Source organism: Phoxinus phoxinus (assembly GCF_949152265.1).
Source record: "Phoxinus phoxinus genome assembly, chromosome: 9".
NCBI lineage: Eukaryota > Metazoa > Chordata > Actinopteri > Cypriniformes > Leuciscidae > Phoxinus > Phoxinus phoxinus.
The window spans coordinates 29,675,013-29,694,114 of record NC_136884.1 but is presented as its reverse complement, the minus strand read 5'-3'; the positions used below and the strand labels follow the sequence as shown (position 1 = coordinate 29,694,114).

The window sequence follows — 19,102 nt, the reverse complement described above, 5'->3', positions numbered from 1 at the left end:
AAAAGATTGTGAACCAAAATGCTTAAGTTATTTTATAAAAAATATATTTATTTTAAGTTATATTGTTGTAAACCAATCAGGGGGTTGGTGTAAAGCTGCTGTTTTATTTAAAAATGTGTTCTGCTTTTGTGTTTACAGAAATGTTCTAATTTTGGAATAAAATATTAAGTGACCTTTTTGTCACTTGTAATGAAGCTTGCATACTAGTGAAATTATTATTATCATGGAATGGTAATTATTGTCTTGAGCCTGGAGTTATGGCTCTCAATATCGCAATATATATCGTTGGGAAAAAAAATATCGCAATGTAATTTTTTTCCAATATTGTGCAGCCCTAGTCTGTACCTTGCTGCATCATATCCTCTTCCTGACCAGCTGACTCTCTAGCAAAGGATACTGTTTTCAACTTCCGTTACCTTCTCCTTCTCCAGATTTCGGGTGTGTACTTAAGAAACAGAAACAATTTTACAAACACTTTAGACAATAATTATGAACATTTAGAAATCACAAATATGAAATAATTCTAAATTAAATTATTAACCATAAATGTACAGTAATTACCACCAAATACATGTTTCGATTTTGAACATTAACTCACACTTCAGGATTGACCCAAAGACCTCCTTCAGCTTTCCCACAAGCTCCTCGTGAAGATCCAGCCCAATGCTGCTGATGACATCTGCAGTAAATGTTGATTGTTTTTTCCTCCCCAAAAGTAATATGGGGTAGTACCCAACAGCTTCAAGGCGATCCAGCTAAAATGTGATCACACCAAGATATGTGTAAATTACATTGCAAGTACACTAGTAAACTAGTAACAAACTAGTAATTGTATTACTTATTTCTTCGTTGAATATGAAAAGCTGCAATATGATCTCCATAATGGACATATGGCTCTGCAACCCGATTTCACCCCTTGCTAACACGGGATTACACTGTACATTAATGTGTTATTCATACACCAAATTACATTTTTGTGTGCTATAGAAAAGACATTGTTTTATATTGGGAACGGTTAAGGTTAGACAAGAACTTACAGAGGTTAGGGTTAAGATTAGGTGAAAGTTTACATAATGTATAATAGTGTACTGTAAGTACAGGGGTCTGCGTGGCATAGTGGGCTAAGTCGCTGCATTGACGGTCTGCGTCACGATGGTCGTAAGTTCAAGTCTAACATGTACTGTCTGACTTTCCTTGGCCCGCCTGCACGAACCAGTGCAGAATTGGCATTGCGGTGCCCAGGGTTTTGTTTACTTAAATCAGATTCTCTATCCTGTCATGTCGCTCTCTAGCGACTCCTTTATTGAAGTATATTTGGTTAATGTTAACCATATGTCTCAAACCAGTTCCACGGAGGGCCTAGTGTATGCTGGTTTTACTCTTTTACCTTGTACAAAACTGATTGAGTAGGTCAGTAACAATTGGTTAGGATCTCTCATCATCTGGCAGTCTAGGTCTTAATTGGTCACTAATTGAAGATAAAGACTAAAAACCAGCATACACTAGGCCCTCCGTGGAACCGGTTTGAGATCTCTGACGTCAACATTCTGTGCATGATCCGAATAAAGGTGAACAGTGAGGAAAAAGTTGTTGGTTCAAGCGACATAATGGTTGGATGAACCATGTGCGTGCCCCTTGTCATCCCACAGACTACAAGTAGTAGCGAAGCGGCAGACAAGGCAGGATTTGGAACATGGAATTGAGAAGAGAGGAAATTCTATACAAAAATAAATAAATAAAAAGTTATGATATTAGTTTATATCAAACACAAAAAAGTTAGGCGTACCTATTACATGCCACCTTGGCACACTTAATTTTATTTTCTATAGAAAAATAAACACAACATTATGTTAGATGTACACCTTGGGGTGAGATCAGGCTATGATACAGCTAGCCTATACAATGTAAACCCCAAGAGTTCATTATTTTGTTGAAACTGAATGCACCTAATAAAGTCAAGTACAGTGATTTAAATATACATATCACAGGTTTAGAGTAGCTAAATGTTTAATAAAAATGAACAGTAATACTGATATTTCACAACATGTGAGTTCACCTACTAAGAGTATTTGGGTAAAAAATAAATGTGGGTAGGCTACACTGAAAAAATGGACGGTTGCAGATTAACATAAAAATATTATGTTTGATTAACATAACTATATTGTGTTTAACAGTTATTGTATTTTGGTGTTTAACACAATATAGTTATGTAAATCAAACATAATATTTGTATGTCAATCTCACAACCCAGCTTTCCTTTTTTTCAGTGTAAGTATACTTACATACAATGCAGATTAAAAATGTTCAGAATAATCTTAATTCAAAAAGTCAAACTTTACAGTAAATTGCATTCTTATTAGTATGCACCACTTACCACTTTGAAGCTTGACTCTAGCACATGGGTTTGGTTACAGTTCTTCTTTATGTTTTTTACATATTCAGACTTCTGAGCTGCAAACTTGGTTCTGGCCTCAGTCAGTCTTTTCTTGTAAGGCTGCTGTGCTTTGCATTGAGGGCATTTTTTGCATGCAACATAAATTAAATGCTGGCAAGCAACACACTGACGTTGGTTCTTACCTCCCGGCATACCAGGATAAATACACATAGCTTTTAATAAAAACAAATAAAAAAAATGCCCCGACCTTCCGGACCCCAATATCAGTAAAGCAGGGTGTCGAGATGTAGAACTATTGTACTTACTTCTTAATGTTCGGTTGATCGATTGTTTTCGCGATCGTCTGCAGTCACGATGGGCGAGAATGCACTCTGGTCCAGACGAGTGATGTCACAATAATTGATTCCCGCCAAGGCCTCCCGCTAAAATCCTCGAATCAGTATTAATGCGCGTAGGCGTAGTTTAAGTAGCCTGGGTTCCCATTGACATTGAGTGTATATCTGGAGTTTTCCTATAGGCTATGCTGCTGCTGCCTTGCGCGCACGATGTCTGACGTTAGCCAGGCTATTCTAAGCGTAGTTCTGAAATTGTCATCTTTAACGTCCGACTTGAGTGCGTTCACAATAACCGAATCCAAGTCGTCTAAATCAGAATTTTTAATTCTATTGTGAACTGAATAAACAGAATTGCTGTATCCTAACAAAATCATGTAAGTATGTTGCACACATTTAAAATAGATCCATTGGTTGTGTGTGTAATGCATGTTATACTTTGTCATTTTTGCAGCAATTGCAAATTTGGACAAGTTATCAGTCGTCTTGTAAAATAAATCTGAAATACAGAATGAGACTTACAGTTAATTAGCACGTTTTTAGCTGTTTCCACTCTCAATTTAAATTGAGTGATAAAGTGACAAATGGATTAAAAATATTTTAAGGAAAATAATTGTTTGAAAATTATTCTAGCAAAAAGTACTGTATTTAAGAATCAACCACTTGTATGTATTTGTTTCATTGTGTGTTTGTGTTAGATAAGTTAAAGGGGTCATGACATGGTTTTTTTTTATTTTATTATTATGTTCCCTTAGGTGCAATTATAGTATTACTATAGTTTTTTTTACAAAAAACTTTTAAAATGTAGTGATTTATGTCCTTTTCCCACCCTGTTTCTCATCCTCTGATTCAAACAGTCTGTTTTGGGGGTGTTTCCCCTTTAAGAGTTCAGTGCTAACCCCCACTGTTGTGATTGGCTAACGTCAGTGCCTATGCATCAATTGTTAACGCCCCCAGCCAGAACCTGTGCGGATTCAGCGTATTTAAAAAGTAGTTTACAGTTTTAAATACATTACTTACAGTTTGCGTCGTCGTTGTTGAGCCCAGAATAGTCGGCACGGACTTATATTTGAGCAACAGTTTTCTGGCAAAGGCAGCATCATTTCGGGATTTGTTCTCTACCACTGCCGTGACTGGGACAAATAAAGTGCATCCATTTTTCCCTGTCGTCTGGATCTTTCGCAGCGTATTCAAAGATGTTGTTTGTCCACAGCCAGTAACAGCACATCTGCGTGGCATCGTAATATCCCTGTACACAGACCCACTCGCTGTCCGTCCGTCGACTGAACACTTGTGAGGCGCGCGGCGCGTGCGCGACATTGATACGAAATGAGCGTAGTTACCTTGCACTTTAAGCGTAGTTGTCTTGTGCCGGAGGCGGTCGTATGCAAACGCTGGTACGTCACTTCGTACCGTGACGTCACTTCTTACCATGGATCCAGAACGAGCTGTATTTAGAGCTTGATTAAATAAATTATTCGTTTATAATGGGGAGGACGTCTTAAGCTATGAAACTTGCAGGACGTTTTAATGGTACAAAGACCTCTTATATACCAAAAGATCAAGGCAAATTTGGTTTCTCATGTCATGACCCCTTTAAGGTTAGGTTACAACCGGCCAGTACAACTGGCCCCAGCTTGGCCCCCCCAGTTGAAATGTTCTAGAACTGCCACTGGGGCGTAGGACTAAATGAGATGTTGGAGGGGACACATTTCATATTTGTAAGTGTTCTTACTATACTATGCCAGGGATCTCATGCAGTGCAAATTGTAGTTAGGGTCCCTGTGAATTCCATCACAGTTGTTAAGTGTGAATATATGTAATCATCCCATATATGTTCTGACTTAAGTCTTCCATGTTGAATGAGCTGTGAAAAGAATCAGACCTCTTAGTGACATATGCTTCAAAGGAATCATGTTATCGCTCTCCGACCATCTTGTACCTTGTTATCAACAAGATAACGCTTAAAGCGTGAACTGAACATTAGAATTTGATTATGCTGAAAAATTGGGTAACCCATTTTGTGTGTGTGTGTGTGTGTTGTTGCAGCTTATAGAAATCAAAGATATGGTATCTCAAAAAAATTAGAAAACAGATTTTCTAATACAGAAATGTCAACCTGAGAAGCATTTGCAGAGACTTTTTATCTCTCAATCTGGTTCAGTACAACCACAATCATGTGCTGACTTCAGATGCACCTGTATATATATTTTCAACCACTATGTTTGGACACTCCGCATATGTATTCACATTGGTTGTGTTCTGTTTTGAATTTATATAATCCTCAACCTAACAGCCAACAAAGTCTTCTAGAAGTTGAGGAATGAGGAAAAACTCTACTCTGGATCATGTTCCTCTACCAGTGAGATATTTAGCATCTTGAAATACAATGGTGTGCATAAAACTCCACCAACATGCTACAGAATACATCTGTTCTCTCCAACACATATATTCTTCCTAGGCAAGAGGCCTAAGGGCAAAACTGCTCCTTACAGAAAAAAACCCAAATGTATTTCACATTTGATATGTTATAACCCCCCCATCCCCCCGTAAATTACGCCTATGGTTCACACGTGCGTTCACATTCATGTGTTTTTTTTGTAAGGGTGTTGTCTTCTTTAAATAAAACACCAAAAACTACAGCAACAACAAAAATTAATGAGGATTTAACAGGCTGAAGACACCACAGAGTAATCTGTTGTCAGGCCAGGATGTTACTCCAGCAGTTTCGTTGACAGTTCGCAATTTAAATGATTCCAATTGTATAAACAATTATAAAATATACCTATTCGCTTATCACAGGTAAATGTAAGATATAGCTACATTTTATTTGTTATGTGTTTTGTACAATGTAGCCTACATATGTTTTTTTATATATATATTTTTTATATGTTTGGTACAATACTGGAAGAACGGAAATCTAATATATTCAATGAAACGGGAAATAAGTTTTTAATGGTGCCATTTGAATCCTAATTTTCCGGAAGTGGGGTTTACGCGGGCCATATCTATGACGCGAGCGGCCACACCACTGCGAGTTTAATCCGAGAGGTAAAACAGTTTAACGATATTGAATAGACAACATCTAAAAATAAGCAAACGTAAAATATTGCGTATTTCTGGAGTAGGGTCAAGAACCCTGAGAGTAGACGTGACATGGCAAGAAGGAAAAGACTACAGAAACAGATTCCTCTTGATGGGCCTAACGTTTCTAACATTACACTCACTGGAGACGTGGACGATTATGTTGATAGTCGGCTAATTGATATAATTAGTTCCGAATTAAGAGACAAAGTACATGAAAAGGTAAGTAAAGAAGAGTAGCCTATAGCCTACGTTATGTTAGCCCAAACGAGTGGTAGCCAAAATAACAATTTATTAACGTTTTAGATCAGTGTTTCACAAACAGCTGTAGGCCCATAATTCAAGACAAGTAACGTTAAGTTAGGCATAGTAAAATTAATATTAGGATACTAAAGAGGTACTTTGGCTACAGTCACATAAAAATGTTGGGAACAACTGTTATAGGTTAATGTTATGTTGGACATTGCTGCATGAACATTTGCGGTGCCTTTCTAGTGAGATATCAATTTTTGTTATATTTAATAGACTCCAATGAATAACTTTTACAGCTATATTCTTGAGAAATGCTTTTGAGCATAGATTTAAGTTACCCATCTGAACCCAAATATGAACTTGATTTACTCAAATATAAATAAATGTAACTAGACACATTCTCAAAACGGATGCAATTATAAAAATAACTGTTGCCATTTATTTGCATACTAGACTATACAATTAAATGAGTACGATTTAATTTAGCTGCAATTTATTAATCAATACATTTATTGTGTGTGATGTACAGAGGATCCATGTAAGGCCAAATGTAAGAGCAAGAACATTGACCAATGTTGTTTTCGTCAACGATGACGATAACGCAATTATTTCGTTGACGCACCTTTTTTTATGACGATAACGTTACGATGACTAGCTTAAAATGGCTCTATGGTGACTAAAACATGACGAGACGTTTTCGTTGACGAGACGAGATGGAACGAAAATTATTATAAGTCTGACGTTCACAATGCATGTCATTTCTGCCTATTTTGCGTGAAATCGGTCTGTTTTGAGCTAAAAAAAAAGTATCACCAATGCCGCATTCTAATCGTTGTTGTACGCCCACCACCCGGCTGCCGCGCACCAGATTCCACACAACAACAACCAGTGTTGCCAGACATACGATATTTATCGTATTTGTACGATAATTATGACAATAATGAAAAAAATCCCATAATGTACGAATTGCCCGCAAATTGGTTAAAATCTCCCGGAATCTAGATCGAGCGAGCAAGAGCGCGCATGTGTAGTGCGCGCAGAGCAGAGAAAGGGAGCGAGAGACCTTGCGTGTGTGTGCTAGTGTGCGTTGTGTGCCTCACGAAGCGCATGTAAGGACCCAACCAATCGAATTATTCAGAAAGTCTAGTTTATTATGCAAAGGTTTTAGGTTAAATGTTGTTTTATGAATTGCAACACTTGCTGCAACCTGTCAAACCTAAGCCCATTTCCAATACTTTTTAACCTAAATTAATTTGTTAAAGACTACTTTTTTTTTTTTTTTTTTTACTAAAATTGACTAAAACCTTTTTGTGTTTTCGTCGACTAAAACTTGACTGAAACTATCAAGTTTATAAGTGACTAAAATAATGTGACTAAAACTAAAAAGCATTTTCGTCAAAAAGACTAAGACTAAAACTAAAAGGGCTGCCAAAAACAACACTGACATTGACTCAGTGCGGTGGAGAAAGATGGACCAGTTGGGACGATTGATTATTAAGAATCGAACTCCCTCAAGAGGTAGTATGTGTTCTAACCCTAACCTAACCCAACGGTGAAAGATACTTCCAAGCAGCAACTTATCTCCTGAACAGGCAGTGGGAGGGAACTAGTCCAGCAACTTCTCTTTAAAGCCGACAACAGCAGACGAGGAACGGTGAGAGATTTCCAAGCAGCAACTCGCCTCCAGAATAGACAGTGGATACTGGAACTGGCAGTGGTAAGAGAGCTACTCACAGCGACTTTTCTTTAGAGCAGGCAGCGGCAGACGATGGGACAGCTGGGGTAAGATACTTCCAAGCAGCAACTTATCTCCTGAACAGGCAGTGGTAAGGGAACTAGTCACAGCAACTTCTCTTTAAAGCCGACAGCGGCAGACGATGGGGCAACGGTGAGAGATTTCCAAGCGGCAACTCGCCTCCAGAATAGACAGTGGATACTGGAACTGGCAGTGGTAAGAGAGCTACTCACAGCGACTTTTCTTTAGAGCAGGCAGCGGCAGACGATGGTACAGCTGTGGTGAGAGACTTCCAAGCAGCGACTTATCTCAGCGACTTCTCTTTAAAGCAGGCAGCGGCAGACGATGGGACAGCTGTGGTAAGATATGTCCAAGCAGCGAACTATCTCCTGGGCAGACAGTAGGTAAGCGGAACAGGCAGTGGTAAGAGAGCTACTTACAGCGACTTTTCTTTGGAGCAGGCAGCGACAGACGATGGGACAGCTGTGGTGAGAGACTTCCAAGCAGCGGCTTATCTCCAGAGCAGGCAGTGGATAATGGATCAGGCAGTGGTAAGAGATTTACTCACAGCGACCTTCCTTTAGAGCAGGCAGCAGCAGACGATGGAACAGCTGTGGTGAGAGACTTCCAAACAACAACTTATCTCCAAAGCAAACAATGGATAACGGAACAGGCAGTGGTAAAAGATCTACTCACAGCGACTCCTCTCGATTTCTTTTCAGGGTAGACAGCGATGGACAACCCGCCCACTGGGCCAACGGGGGAAGCAGATTTGTACACCCACACTTGTGCAAATAATAAAGCATGTCAAAGAATCACACGTGTCCACTTCATATTAAGCACTACAGTCCACATCATCACATAGCGAATAAGGCTCCCACTCGTGGCCCCAGCCGGCGTTCTCTCCCCATCTGAACGTCTATGAAGAATATGCTACAAAAAGGATTTCAGTCAATACCTCAACGAATCCTAGAGCCTACTGTCCACTTTACAGTTCCCACGATGCCGAGGATAAAACCTCGCCTCCACGCTACAACAATCCTTCCCGCTCCGTCCTGCTTCCTCCATGCCAGAATGCCCTTTTTATAATCCACCCGGTGGATACAGCTCATTTCTTCATCTAATCGCCGCGCCCGGACGCATTACACGGTGGAAACCCCAGAACCGTCCCGGTGTCCCACTAAAATTGCTCCCCCCCCCCCGGAAACATGTCCTGAAATAATAGTTCCCCCTTGTTCGTCATACATGTACTTGTTTAGGCATTAATGCATAACTGTATTATGCCTTAATGCATGTAAGTAAACCATGAGTATGAATAACAATTGTTTTTTTGTTCAATCAGGCATGCAGACAGGGCACCCAATCCCTACTTCAGAGTGTGCAGCTGCCATTTTAAAGATGGACTTGAAAGGGGTCCAACATGGTTCCAAGGGCGTAGTCTCAATGAACCTGTCGAGGACAGCACGAGTCAGGCCCTGGAGCCCGGCACGAGTCAGCCCCTGGAGCCCGGCACGAGTCAGCCCCTGGAGCCCGACACGAGTCAGCCCCTGGAGCCCGGCACGAGTCAGCCCCTGGAGCCCGGCACGAGTCAGCCCCTGGAGCCCGGCACGAGTCAGCCCTTGAAGCCCGGCACGTGTCAGCCCCTGGAGCCCGGCACGAGTCAGCCCCTGGAGCCCGGCACGAGTCAGCCCACACAGGAGAGCCTGCCCATTCGACATGCATCAATGTTCCAGGTACTCTACATCAATCCTTGATGAAAAGGTCCTACTGATGGAATTTGTAACATCTTTGTTGGCTATGTGTTGCGATTCAAGGAGTCTATCGTGTACTATGCTGGGTGGAAGGTAGAATGTCTGTCAATTGATGACCAGATCCTGATGACTCTGATGAAGCTTCGTCATAATTACACTAACCTGCACCTCGGTCAGCTTTTTCAATGTGGCTCATCCTGTGTGGCTAATGTAGTACTAACTATTATCTATGTTCTACATGAACTTTGGTTCAAAGACATCATGGCCACTGCGATCGGTCTGCGAGAAGCCGAACCATCTCGAACAAGCCTGGTGTGTTTTTGTTTGGCGCTGCCACGCTAGCGTTGCTGGGCAACATGAGATGTATACACAGTGACGTAAGATCTGGCTCTGTTGTGGCTCTCTAGCCTGTGGAAAGGCAAACCGGTTCTTCGAAGACCCGTCAGTAGAACCAACTCCGAACCGGCAATAGCTCTAGCTCTGAACCAGCACCTGGTTCTTGCTGGTGGAAAAGGGGTATCACACATACACACACGGAGGAATGGATGCTGGGGAGCAGCGACTCTCTCTCACACACACACACACGGAGGAATGGACGCTGGGGAGCAGCGACTCTCACACACACACACACGGAGGAATGGACGCTGGGGAGCAGCGACTCTCTCACACACACACACGGAGGAATGGACGCTGGGGAGCAGCGACTCACACATACACACGCGCTTTGGGTTGCATTCTGAGAGGCTAGTTGTTTTTATTTCTTATGTTCTGAATCATTGGCTTCCCTGTAACCAGGTACTGACAGGAGGCGCGACGAGAACGCTGATCCATTGCCCCCCAAAAATGTTTGAACGGAACTGTGAAGAAATCCTCAAGGATGAACAAAGGGGAACTGATTGTAAGAACTATTACATTATATACACTATTTACAATTTACAAGTTCTGCTCAATATGTGGGAGCATATGAGCTCTGTAAAATGCCTCCAAAATCCCCAAATTAGGCAGCCAGGAGTCATCACGGGAGATTGGCAATATCATGCACTGCTTAGGTGTCCAAATGATAAAGTGGCATGTGGTCTTCCCTGTAATGTGCAGCTGCCCCTGCACTTGGTGCCAGTAGCTGTGGTCCCTTTTCAGGTGGTAGGTGCCACCTTCCTGGTGAAGGTAAAAGCTCTTCTCTTTCACCGCATCCTCAAAGGTACTGTCCCTCAATCTGTATGGACACTTCACCTCAATAATGCCCGTCTCTTCAACGAGACCATCAGAGGTGGCACCAAGGATCCCAGAGTCAGCCAACCATAAACCAGACCCTCTGACCTTCAGGCCGGTTCCCTCCTCGAACGCAGAAATACCCTCTTTTTCATTTACTATGCCCCACTGCACAGCCAAAACTCCAGAAAGGTCCTGGTTCCCACAGAGCCTGTTGATGAGGGAAGGGGTGGCACGTTTTGTGGACAGCACGCTCCCAAAATTGCTGGCCGTTAGGCGACCTTTCCGCAGGGCATGCCAGAGGTGATTGTCCTTTTGGCCCACTGTTGCTGTCTGGATGGCCATTATCTGGTCCAAGGACAGCCTTAAAGGTGCCATGTGTAAAAATTGAGGTAAAATTATCCAAAAAATGAGCTACACGCATCAAAAGAATGAGAAGAAATAAGGGCAATGATGTCATTAAAAAAATGTCAAGTTATAGTGCTGCAGAGATATCAACCTTAATTAGCATTAGCATTTCTAGCCACGGCCCGACAGGTGTTGTAATACCAGTTTCGGCCATGGGAGGCGGTATGCGGGCCACATAACCACCAGCCAACCTGCAATACACGACACGAATAACTCGCACGGCTTGTGGGCGTACTTGAACCTGATGTCTATCGTGTGGAAAGTACAGAGCCCACTACTTCATTTCAATTCAGGGAAGAGAGCGGAAGGATGGCTGAAGCCTTTGGCAAGAGACCCCTACAACCACCGCGCTCTGAAGCACAAATCAGATCAGATAAGAAAAGGACCGCTCGTCACGGTCCGGGCTCGAAAGCGCGGGGGACGGCGGGCGAACTGCAGCGCATAGCCCTGTTTTACAACGTTCAGCACCCATTCTGACACGCCCGGGATCGCTCCCCATGCTTTCGCACGGATAGCTAGGGGCAGAATGGTCTCCGTGTTCTGACCGCCGCGCCGCACTGCGCGGGTTCGAGAAACTGAAACGGAGGTATCAGCGCGGCGCGCGCGCCCTCGTTGTCTGAAGAGTGCTGCTCGCTGACGACAGCAGCCGCTGTTTCACATTCAATGACTCGGTCGCTAAGGACGGAGAACAATTTGTGGCGCGAACAGGTCATTTGTAGCCTACTGTATCTTTCAACAGTGTTCGTGCTTTTTTTACTATAGTAGAGATGATCGGTTCACGTGCGCTGTCTGATGTTTACTGCATCACTCGACATGGAGAGGTTGGGTAAAGTAATAATTACAAGAGCTTCACGGTTATCAGATACAAGCATTTAACGGCCCTGTAGTATATATATATATAAATAGTTATTTGTGTTTGCGCACGTGATATCAGGAAGCAATGTAACGTTACCTGTAATACACACATGATGGCAATGCGCAAATCGTGTGTGTGTGTGTGTCACAAATCATTATTGTTTCTTCAACTTATTAAAATATCTTACTTTACTGCAACTATCTGTTTCTGCTTCTTTATCATATTTATAGTGTGTGATTTATAAAATACCATATCCTACATCACATATTTTGATATGTGAGGTATACTGCCCCCATCTGGTATGGAATGTGAAATATGACTTGATTTTTTTTGCCAGACAATGACACATGGCACCTTTAAGGCAGCAAGAACAGCATCACTGCCCAGGTGTTTATTGGCAGTTACAATGCTGTGACTGCAGAGATGAAGAAGGGATCCCTGCTGAGTTTCTGGCTCAGGAGTGAGCAGCCAGGAAACCCCCGTGAAGCGACCCTGGAATTGATCCAGCAACCACTTGCGGTCCTCCGGGGTCACTGAACGAGTCAGTGGCTTGTAGCTACATCCAGGGAAAAGTTCCTCCACTGCCTTGACTGTGTCTGATGGACCACTAGGCTTTTTCCACCTGCACTCAACGTCCGTGGAGCTCAGGTTATGCACAGCCCAGATCATCAGAGCAGCAGCATGACTGCATTTATATTCTCCACGAGGACATTCACAGGAGGTAGAGGTGACATCGGCCGAGTCACCAGTGGAAACCTGAAGAGAAATAATTTTCTCCTATTTATTTCACAAATTTGTGACAATTTCATTTATATGTTTAATGCATCAATGTGATGGTTCTAAATAAACTGAAATGATGCAACACACTTTACATTGTTATTCATTTGTTTATTCATTCATTGATTTCATCTCATGTTAGAATATTGTCACAGCTGAAAGGTGTAGAGATATTTCGTTTTGTGTTAGCTGGTGAATGTCAGATGATTGTATATTTGTAATACCGTACCTCACAGCACATCCAATACAAGTCAATGGAGTTGGACAAAAACTACGATAAAACCTGTTGGAAAGCATCTTTTGCAGCGATTTTTGTGTGAGCATATCAGTGAACATCCCTGACCACTCGGTGAGTTTCACATCTTTGTAAACAAAAGTTTAATGCGTTTTAGGAAGGATTGTTCCAGTGCACCTATGCAGCCGGTGTGGGGGTGCTACCACAGAAACCGGAAATTCTCGGGCCAGCAGCATGTGTCCAAATTTCAGTCTTAACCATTCTATTTCATCAGAAACTTTTGTGAAAAGACATTAATCTGTGTTTAATGAGATGGTTTAGCATGTGTGTGTAGTTTGTGTGTTTATTTCAAAGCCCTTTATGACACAGGACACTCTGCTGACAGGACAGGTTGAGGTCCATACTCATTTTATTCATGAAGTTATAGTTCATCCTTAATTTTAATAACATTTAATGTATTTTCTTAATATCCACAAGTGAAAATTAAAAAGTGATGGTCAGCAAACCAGAAAGTGCACAACGCCACCGGTCTGATGCATGGTCTGCTCTTGGACCACCATCATATTCAGTTTATTAACTTGCCATGAATTATTACACAAATGTTCAGTAAATATATGAATAGGTATGCCTAGGCTAAATATTGTTTTAACAGTGGCATTATAAAATGCTTATAAAAAGTAGCCTATCTAAAGTGAATGATAATGCTAACTAACGTTACCAACCTACCTGCAAAACTCACCACAACTTTGTAGGTCTTGTCCCTCATGCTGGCCCTTACAAAACCCACAAGCTGACCCTCGAACACACGACCCGATTTGAAGTGGTTTTCACCCCTTTGGACACTTTTGTTTTCCTCCTTGAAAAAAGCCATCATGGAAGCCAAGGAGATCATGATTGCACTGATAAGTCTACCGTGCAAAAACGCAACACATACCTCGAGTTGTCATAGACGCGTCGCGGCACTTCTCGTCCGGTGTGTGCGATTGTGATACCTCGAGTTGTCAAAGACGCGGCGCTTCTCGTTCTCGTCCGGTGTGTGCGATACCTCGAGTTGTCAAAGACGCGGCGCTTCTCGTCCGCTGTGTGCGATACCTCGAGTTGTCAAAGACGCGGCTCTTCTCGTCCACTGTGTGCGATACCTCGAGTTGTCATAGACGCGGCGCTTATCGTCGGGTGTGCGGCCCCCAGAGGAGGTTGACTCGCAGCATTTCAACACACGTGTTTATTTCTGCTTGACAAGCTGACCGAACGTGACATGGGGGCGTGGCAGCATCGACGATTCCATTTTTTAATTCGATGATCGAGATTGTGACTTAATTTCGATCGAGACACCCTTAGTTTTTATGGCTTATACCCCAACTGTCTATGGAGAGATTGTATTGAATATATACTTCCGGCACCGGCTGTGGGCGGGACTGTGATGCTCTATGCTGAGAATCTGTCAGGATGTCAATCAAATTCAAATACTTACACAACAGCAGCAACAACGACCTGTTTACACTCAAACAAAATGGGGAATTAGGTCAGATAATACATGGGTATGGATGGATGGACATGCGTTTAAAGTAGCGTTAGCATTTAGCTGACAGGAAATTTCATTTTCTGAGGTAAAACTTTGCTTCATTAGAAATTGTATTAATGACTTTCAATATATAAATCAACAACATGAATAAATAAATAAATTCCTGTGAAATATTAAGTAAAAAAAAGAGAGAAATCTTGTCAGAGTATGAAGTTTAAAAATGAATCATGTCAGAGGCTGCTGCTCTTTTTCCACTTCCTGGCAGGAAATGTAATTTTCTGAGGTAAATTTTTACTTCACAAGAAATGTATTTACGCAATTAATTTATTAATTGGAAGTTGATTCACATTTCTTGTGAAATTAAATTAAAAAAATTCTGTCAGGGATTGGAAAAGGGGGCCGTCTATAGCGTTATGGCTAAGGTTGAGTTAATTTTCTGAGGTAAAACTTTACTGCATTAGAAATTTTATCATTGACTTTCAATAAATAAATCTAAACTATAAATAAAACGTCTCGGTTACGGATGTAACCCTCGTTCCCTGAGTAGGGAACGGAGACGTTACGTCGAATGACGACGAATGGGGTTCGCTTAGAAGCCTATCCTCTTCGAACAGTAATAAAACGAGCCAATGGCAAGCAAATGCCATGGGTCTGCTGAATTTGCATAGCATAACTCCGCCCCACCATGTGGGTATAAAGGAAGTGAGCTGGCAACATGCAGATATGTTTCTTCGCTGAAGGAGCCAAGGCTGAACTCGGCTGTTCCAGCGGTACAGCGGAAGTGGCAGGAAGACGTAACGTCTCCGTTACAACGAGGGTTACATCCGTAACCGAGACATTCCCTTTCGTTGTCACTTCGAGTTACGTCGAATGACGACGAATGGGGTTCCCAGTCCAATCACGCCACCTCGGCTGTCTTCCAGTGCCCTGCGTAAGTCTGAGCTCCCTGTCGTGACTAGCACGGACGAAGGACTCCTACTTAACACAGGAATACCAAGGTACACTGGGAGCATATCTCAGTGGAATATGCAATCAGTGCCCACCCGAAGGGGGGACTTAAGAATAACATATGACCCGGAGGGGGGTGCATACGGAAAACACTGGGGTGTCCAGCCCGTAGGGTGGAGTATTTCAACCCCAGGGGTGGCAGACTGGCTTGCCAAGGGAAAGACACATGCTCGAGAGAGGCTTACAGTGGAAATACACACGTGGGGGTCGCCCAGCGGGGGAACCATGCACATGGTGGCACCTAGCCAACGCGAAAGCTGCCGGAGGCATAACTCTGGCGTTGACGTCAACAGCGCTGTAGGAACTCAGGGCTTATCAGGCTAACCTGAGGAAATATCGCACGTATCCAGTCCGTGGAGTGGAATGGCGAGCAAGCGAAGACACGTGAGCGGGTCCTAGCACCGGCTGGTTGAAGCGAGTACACGGGAGGACACTGGCTCCACTTGGAGATTGTAGAATCTGGCGAATGTGTTGGGTGTCGCCCAGCCTGCAGCTCTGCAGATGTCTGTTAGCGAGGCGCCATGCGCTAGAGCCCAAGAGAAGGCCACACTCCGGGTGGAGTGGGCCGTCACACCAAGGGGGCACGGTCGACCTTGCTGCTGGTAAGCCAAAGCAATGGTGTCCACTATCCAGTGAGACAACCTATGCTTGGAGAGAGCCTTTCCCTTCAGCTTCCCACCATAACAGACAGGAGCTGATCTGAGGTCCTGAAACATTGCGTTCTGTCTACGTAAGCACAGAGGGCGGGTACTGGACAGAGCAATGCCAAGGCTGGGTCTGCCTCCTCCAGGGGCAGCGCTTGCAGGTTCACCACCTGGTCCCGGAAGGGAGTGGTGGGAACCTTGGGCACATATCCAGGCCGGGGTCTCAGGATCACGTGAGAGAAGGCCGGCCCGAATTCCAGGCACGCTTCGTCTACAGAAAATGCGTGCAGGTCCCCTACCCTCTTGATGGAGGCTAATGCAACCAGGAGCGCTGTCTTGATTGACAGGAACTTAAGCTCCACTGATTGCAGAGGCTCAAAGGGAGCACTCTGCAGGGCAGTTAGAACCACTGAGAGGTCCCAAGAGGGAACGAGAGGAGGGCGAGGATGATGTAGTCTCCTTGCTCCTCTCAGGAACCTGATGACCAGGTCGTGCTTTCCCACGGACTTACCTTCGACTGTGTCGTGATGTGCGGCAATAGCGGCAACATACACTTTCAGGGTGGAGGGAGACAGCTCTCGCTCCAACCCATCCTGCAGGAAGGAAAGCATGACACTGATCGGGCATGATCTGGGGTCTTCTGAGTGAGAAGACACCAAGAGACGAAGAGGTTCCACTTCAACGCGTAGGCATGCCTAGTGGACGACGCTCTAGCGGAAGTGATGGTAGCCACCACCGCTGGTGGTAGGGTACTCAAACCTGCCTCGTCCCGTCCAGGAGCCACACATGGAGGTTCCAGAGATCGGGACGAGGGTGCCAAAGGGAGCCCCGTCCCTGAGAAAGGGGGTCCTTCCTCAGAGGAATTGGCCAGGGAGGAGCTGTCGCGAGGAGTACAAGTTCGGAGAACCAGGTTCGGGTGGGCCAGTGCGGCGCAACCAATATGACCTGCTCCTCGTCCTCCCTGATCTTGCACAGGGTCTGTGCAAGAAGGCTCACTGGGGAAACGCATACTTGCGGAGGCCCCGGGGCCAGCTGTGCGCCAGAGAGTCCGTGCCGAGCGTGCCCTCGGTCAGGGAGTAAAACTGGGCGCAGTGGGACGAGTCGTGGGAGGCAAACAGGTCTACCTGTGCGTCCCCGAACTGATCCCAAATCAGCTGGACCGCCAGGGGATGGAGTCTCCATTCTCTCGGAAGAGGCTGAAGCCGTGAGAGCTCGTCGGCTGCACAGTTCAGGTCTCCCGGAATATAAATGGCTCGAAGCGACCTCAGATGCTTCTGACTCCATATGAGGAGGTGGCGGGCGAGTTGCGACATACGGCGGGAGCGTAGACCACCTTGTCGGTTGATGTACGCTACCGGTATTGTCTGATGGGACTAGTACGTGCTGGTTCTTGAGTAGCGCCCGGAAGCGGTGCAGAGCGAGACGTACTGCCAGCAACTCGAGGCAATTGACATGCCATAGGCGGTGGGGTCCTGTCCAGGAGCCCGCGGCAGCATGTCCATTGCACATGGCGCCCCAGCCCGTGGAGGAGGCATCCGTTGAGACAACAACATGCCTGGAAACTCGTTCTAAGGGCACCCCGGCCCGAGAAAGTGAGATTCGTCCACGGGGTGAAGGTCTGATGGCAGGTCGGAGTAACTGGTACTCGGAACGTTCCCTGACGCCATGCCCACCTCGGGACTCGATCGCAAAGCCAGTGCTGAAGCGGTCTCATATGAAGCAATCCGAGCGGCGTTGCCGCAGCTGCAGATGCCATATGCCCCAGGAGCCTCTGAAAAAGTTTCAGTGGAACCGCACTCTTGCCCTCAAATTGTCTCAGGCAAGTCGGCAGTGACTGCGCGCGCTCGCTCGTAAGCTGCGCGCACATGGCGACCGAGTCGAATTTCCTACCGAGAAAAGAGATTCTCTGCACGGGGCAAAGTTTGCTCTTCTCCCAGTTGACCCGAAGGCCCAGACGGGCTAGGTGCCGGAGCACTAGGTCCCTGTGTTCGCAACCCTGGTCCGAGAGTGAGCTAGGATTAGCCAGTCATCGAGATAATTCAGAATGCGAACCCCGTGCTGCCGTAGCGGCACAAGGGCTACCTCGACGACCTTCGTGAAGACGCGAGGAGACAGGGCCAACCCGAATGGGAGAACTGCGTACTGGTATGCCTGCCCCTCGAAAGCAAACCGCAAGAACGGTCTGTGACGAGAAAAAATGGAGACATGAAGTAGGCGTCCTTCAGGTCGATCGCTGCAAACCAATCCTGTGGCTGCACACATTCGAAAATGCGCTTGGCCATGAGCCTCTTGAACGGAAGCCTGTGAAGGGAACGGTTCAAGACGCGCAGATCCAGGATTGGCCGTAACCCACCGGATTTCCTGGGGACAATGAAGTAGGGGCTGTAGAAGCCGGACCTCATTGTGGCTGGAGGGACAGTCTCGATCGCACCCTTCGCCAGCAGGGTGGCGACCTCCGCACTCATGACAGGGGCATTGCCACCGACCATAGTGAAGCGGACTCCCCTGAAGCGGGGAGGAGACCGTGCGAACTGCATCGCATAGCCGAGCCTGATGGTTCGCGCGAGCCAGCGGAACAGGTGGGGAAGCTCTAACCAGGCTCCCACGGACTGTGCCAGCAGGGTCATGCGAACGACAGACGTCCCCCCGGGGGTGCAGCGAAGCGGAATGACCGGCCCAGACGTGGGTGGCATAGCGGCCCGGTGTGGGGGCACGGTCATTAGCCGCGTCCTGCCAGAGGAGGCCAGGGAAGGACCAGCGTTCCACGGGGGCGTGCTCTGGCAGGGATCTGGCGATGGAGGGGGACGAGAGTGGCGAGGCCCGTGAGCGTGCGCACTGTCATCCGAGAACTCTGTGACAGAGGAGGGCGAGAGTGGCGGGACCCGAGGGTGGCG

The 19,102-nt window shown here is 45.3% G+C and overlaps 1 long non-coding RNA gene across 1 annotated transcript; it reads right to left on the bottom strand.

Moving 5' to 3' along the window:
• Window positions 1–351: 351 nt before the first annotated feature.
• Window positions 352–2,594, bottom strand: LOC307004268. Its single transcript, XR_013798963.1, has 3 exons — window positions 2,375–2,594; window positions 599–755; window positions 352–445 (listed from the first exon to the last, which is right to left on the bottom strand). It is a non-coding gene; the product is annotated as an uncharacterized lncRNA (long non-coding RNA).
• Window positions 2,595–19,102: the final 16,508 nt, after the last annotated feature.